Source organism: Microtus pennsylvanicus, chromosome 3 (assembly GCF_037038515.1).
Source record: "Microtus pennsylvanicus isolate mMicPen1 chromosome 3, mMicPen1.hap1, whole genome shotgun sequence".
In the NCBI taxonomy this organism is placed as follows: domain Eukaryota; kingdom Metazoa; phylum Chordata; class Mammalia; order Rodentia; family Cricetidae; genus Microtus; species Microtus pennsylvanicus.
This window is the reverse complement of record NC_134581.1, coordinates 77,027,817-77,033,341: the sequence shown is the minus strand read 5'-3', so window position 1 is coordinate 77,033,341 and position 5,525 is coordinate 77,027,817.

Here is a 5,525-nt window from a genome sequence, read left to right as displayed (position 1 = left end):
CCTAAGACTCCAGCCCACCTCCCTGATACTCTGCCATGAGATCTCCTGGGCCCCTGAGGCCCCTGTACCAGTCAGTAGGCAAGGACTATAGGGCCCTCACTCCCCACCGTGAGGAGTCCTAACTGAAAGTGTATCATTGCCATGGGCACACCTGCACACCGATGGCAGTTGGTTCTCCCCACCACTACCCCACCCTGATTCCAGAAATGAAACCCAGTTCATCAGGTTTGAAGGCAGGTGCTCCCCGCACTGAGCCATCCTACTGGCCCCAGCTCCCCTCTAAATAGGAGCGTCAGAGAAATAGCTCGGGTGAAGTTTGCCATCCACCTCTGAAGTGGGAAGCTGAACAATTCACACAAAAGCACAGGGAGGGTCCGTCACTCTTGGCTAGGCAGTGGTCTCCTGCACCGAATCACCCATAGCCTCTACCAGCTGGATGCTCACGGCACCTCTGCCCCATGATGATAACCAAATCTGTCTCTGACCAAAGTGGTGGCGGAATCCGCTAGTGGGAAACTACTCTTCCAGACAAAGAGTCTGTTCAAGGGGGTTGATATGGAAAAGATCCAAACAAGGGTGTCATTGTGAGGAAGCCAATGGGAGGGGAGAGTGCTGGGCATGCAACTCCTTGCAGGAATATGAGTTTCTAAAAGAGATGACAAACATGGAAGCTTTCAAGAGAGGCATGATGGGATATTCTGGACACTAGGGAAAGGGCTCCAGCAGCACAGGTAGAAGCGGGAGGTTCATTTAGAAGGGTCACAGAGTATAATGTTAATTAGAGTTATTATGCTCTATGCTATTCCCAGGGGACACACTGCTTCTTTGTGATTCGGTTTCCTTGTTTGTAATAGCTCACCTACTCCAAAGGTGGTAGTAAAAGTGTGGGGTTCAGAAGTGGGATTCTAGAAGCCTTTTGTTTTATCTGCCTTAGTCCAGATTAGAGATGATGGGACCTTTGAATGACAACAGTGACATTATACCTATGGAGGGTGAAGGCCGCAGGAATCTATGGAATTAAAAGTCTTACTAAAAAATATAAGTGTGGGGGCTATCAGGCAAAACAGGGAACTGGGTAGGACATGAGATGCATTGGAAATGAGGCATCAATGAAAAGGCTCAGCCTCAAACAACGGCATGAAGGTGCTTCCTTGCACCATGCTGCATCTATGATATCCACATTAAGCAATAAGATTGACAAGTCAGAACCGGGCGGTGGTGGTGCACTCCTTTAATCCCAACACTCAGGATGCAGAGGCAGGCGGATCTCTGGGAGTTTGAGGCCAGCCTGGTCTACAGAGCTAGTTCCAGGACAGGCACCAAAGCTACAGAGAAACCCTGTCTCGAAAGCACACACACACACACACACACACACACACACACAAAGACTAGTAAGTCAGAGCTCAGGGAAGAGTTCTGGACAGAAGATGCAAACCTGACCTTCGCGTTTCACAAAGTAAGTATTTAATGACTGTGATGGTTAGTATAGACTGTCAGCTGCTTGGCAGGATCTCGGACCGCCTGTGATACAAGCCTCTAGGCAAGCCTGTGGCGGGTAGATTACTCACCTGAAGTGGGAGATGGGCCCTAATTCCAGGGGGCACCACTCCATGGACTGGGATCAACACAAAGAAGAACCGAGCACCAGCGCTCAGCACTCTCTGCTTCCTGGCAGCGGATGGGGTGTGGCCAGCTGCTTTGGCTCTGCCACCAGGTCTTCCTGGCTAGGATGGACAATATCCGCAGGCTGTGAGTCAAAACAAGCCCTCCTTCCTAACGTTGCCTTCACTGGGCATTTTGTCGCACAAACAAGACAAGTAAGCAGTACCATGATTTGAACTAAACAATAGCAATAATAGTTAAAGGCATTCAAAACCTGAAGAATTTGTCCTCTAAATAAAGTAGATATATGTAAAATTGTAATTGTATGAGTTTCTCGTTGAAGCAGTATGTGTCATGGGGTATCTGTAAAGCACCTAACTAGCCTTTGATATGTGTCCGGGGAAACATAGTGGAGTACAGGCACAAATGGAAGATTGGCAGGCCATGGTGGCACAGGCCAGTAATCCCAGCAAAGCAGGAGGCTCAGCAATGCAAGGCCAGCCTGGCCTACGCCGCAAGACTTGTCTCAAAAAATCACAATGCAGGGACAGGGAGATATTACATAATTGGTAAAAGAAGAAGCCAACTTAATATGCTTTGGCCCATCATGATTCGTAATAAATGCTATTAGATAAAAAGGCAAGATGCATGATGAAGAAGTGTACAAGAGACTGCATTTCCACGCCCCCTCCCAGAAGAACAGGATGGCTAATACTGTTACAGGCATGGGCTGTTTCTGGAAGGGCTCATAGTTTCTAACAACCACATCAAGTTGAAAAGATAGGACTTGGAAAATTATATGGAACGTTCTACGCTTCACTCTGTGAAGTTTTTTATTTTTCTCACATTGTAGTATTTAGAACTGTACTTCTATGACTTTTGTCTTTTGGTAAGAGTCTCACTATGTAGCCCAGGCTGACCTCAGACTGGCAATCCACTTGCCACTGCCGCCTGAGTGATGGTATTCCAGGAGTGTAGCACTGTGTTAAAATTTTTGTAAGGCAATCAGCCCTCTGTTTCCATGAAGTCAGCTATGTTTGGAATGGAAACATTTGTGGGAAAAAATGTCTGTATTAAACAACATGCAGGCTTTTTGCCTTGTCGTTTTGTAAACAACATGTTCCAAGAGCTGCTCCCATGTTATGTACATTGTGTTAAGTAAGAAAAGCGAAATCTGTGGGAGGCGCTGCCTACCACACAGGATGCCATGATGGTACCACCTTACGTGGAGTGCAGCGCCTATTTCGGTAAGCCTACAGGCTGAAGCTTCAGATGCTAAGGAGCAAGGGGACGTGATTTTCGAGACAGTGTCTCTCAGCATTACTCAGGCTCACCTCACACCCCTGCCTCCCAAGCAGCTGAGAGCATAGGTGTGCACTACTATGCCCAGCTGCAATTAGAGGAGAAAAATTGTGGTCTAGAAGGAGTTGGAGCAATGAGCGAATACGGCTGCTTCTCTGGAAGAGCCAGATTCAGTTCCCAGCACCCACATGGCAGCTCCCAACTGTCTACAACTTCAGTTCCAAGAGATCCAATGCCCTCTTCTGGGCCTCCAAGGGCACCAGGCACACATGTAATAATTGCACAGACACATAGACAGGCAAAACACCTGTGAATAGAATTATAAATTTTTTGAATTTTTCAAATATGGTTTGAAACCAAAAATAAATATGTCACTCTTGTAGCATTGCCAAGGACAAAGCTACACATGGGATGCCAACCAGCAGACGATTACAGCAGTACAAAGGTCTGCCTCAGCTGTAGCGGGCTTGCCCAACGTGTGGGAAACCCTGGGTTTGATCTCCAGCGCTGCAAAAAGAAGAAAGAAGAAAGGGAGAAGGAGGAGAACTAGAATTACAGCTGCATCAGGGAGGATGGAGAGGCTCCAAAAAGCACCATCAAGTGGTACCCAAACTTAGATGACCGAAGGAGATGCAAAAGGATGTAGGCAGAGAAAGGCTTCTTCCTCAGTCGTAAGCCCTAGGTCTGCCCTTTCCTCAAATCTCCCGGAAGGTTCAAAGGATCTCAGTGAGCTAAAGAGTGGGCTGTAGGCCACAGTTACAGCTCAGTGGAATAGCACTAGCCCAGTATACACAGGGCCCTGGGTTCAGTCCCTAGGAACAAAGGAGGGAGGGGAGAAAAGATCTGGGGCCAGCCAGGCAGATGGCTCATCAGGTAAAGACACTTGCTGCCAAACCTGATAACCCGAGTCTAACCCAAGACCTGAACGGTGAATCGATTCTTGATTCCCTGGTTCCCACAGGAAGCCCTCTGAGCGGCACACGCGCACATACTGCATACACACACATAAGCGTAAAACATTTTTAACTCTTATTATTTTCTCATATATTACACCTTGGCAACAGTTTCCCCTCCCTCCACTCCTCCCAGTCCATCCCCCCCACCTCCCCACTCCCCCAGATCCACTCTTCCTCCTTCTCCCTTAAAAAAAAGAAAAGAGCAATCCTCTCAGGGATATCCCCCACCGTGGTCTAATAAGATACAGTAAGACTGAGCACAAATCCTCATATTACAACTGGATGAGGCAACCCAGTAGGAGAAAAAGAGTCCCAAAATCAGGCAAAAGGTTCAGACACCCCCACACACATTCCCATTGCTGCGAGGCTCACAAGAACACCAAGCTAACCAGGAGAACATGGTCCACAGATTCAGCTAAGCAGGGCTCATAGGGTTTCACAGAGATGGAAGCAACAAACATAGACCCTGGATGTGTCTGAGCTAGGTCCCCTGCATATACCTTATGGTTGTGTAGCTGGGTGTAAAACCGTTTTTAAAGAAGAAAAGGACAGGAGAAGATAAGAAGAGACAGAGCAGGAAAACTTAAGAAAAAGCATCTGGAGCTGAAAGTAAACAAAGATCTCTGACCACTCATGTGTCACACACACACACACACACATACACCATCAACCCGTGACCACCCATGTGTCTCACACACACACCATCACCCCATGACCACCCATGTGTCTCTCACACACACCATCACCCCCATGACCAGCCATGTCTCTCTCTCTCTCTCTCTCTCTCTTTCTGACACACACACACACACACACACACACCCTATGACCCCATGACCACCCTTGTGTCTCACATACACACACACACATACCCCCATCACCTGTCTCTCACACACACACACACACCATCACCCCCATGACCAGCCATGTCTCACACACACCCTATGACCCCATGACCACCCTTGTGTCTCACATACACACACACCATCACCCCACATCACCACATGGCCTCCTGAACTGCTCTCTATACTGTCACTCTGAAAAGCAGAACCTCATTTGCTCTCTGACACAGAGCACTTTGGACAGAAGAAACACCTGTCAACATTGCCCTTTCTTTCTTCCTGCCAAGGAGCACAGAAATACCTTCACCATAGAAAAATATTTCCGGTTTCCTTCAGTTGCCAGTCTGAGTGCTGAGCCTCCTCAATGTGGCCCAGCAGCCCAGGGTCCATTTGCATACTGGCCGCTACTAGCTGAAGCCAGCTGCAAGGGAGCTTGGTGGTGAGGGGCCTCTCCCAAGGAGCAGGGGAAGCATGAGCCTGCAAATCAGGAGGCAACAGCTTGCTCATCAAGCCTGTTTTTAATGGAGCCCGTCTGTGGAAAGTTCAAGAGGACGTAGCCTCTGAGAGTCATAAAACCTGTCACCTCCTCTCCTCTCAAAAAACAGTTTTACAAAATTTTAAGTAGGCGCCTGTCTACATTCCACAAAGATGAGCCCTATTCATTCCTCAGCTCAGCTGACTCTGCCAAAAATCTGCTATTTCATTCTCCCCGTGCAGGAGAGTCAGGCGCAGCTTCTCACCCTCACATGGCCTTCTCTGGCCGCAGTGACCTGGTGCAGACTGAGAGAAGCTGAGCTCAGCCAAACCAAAATGCAGCTAGTATCCT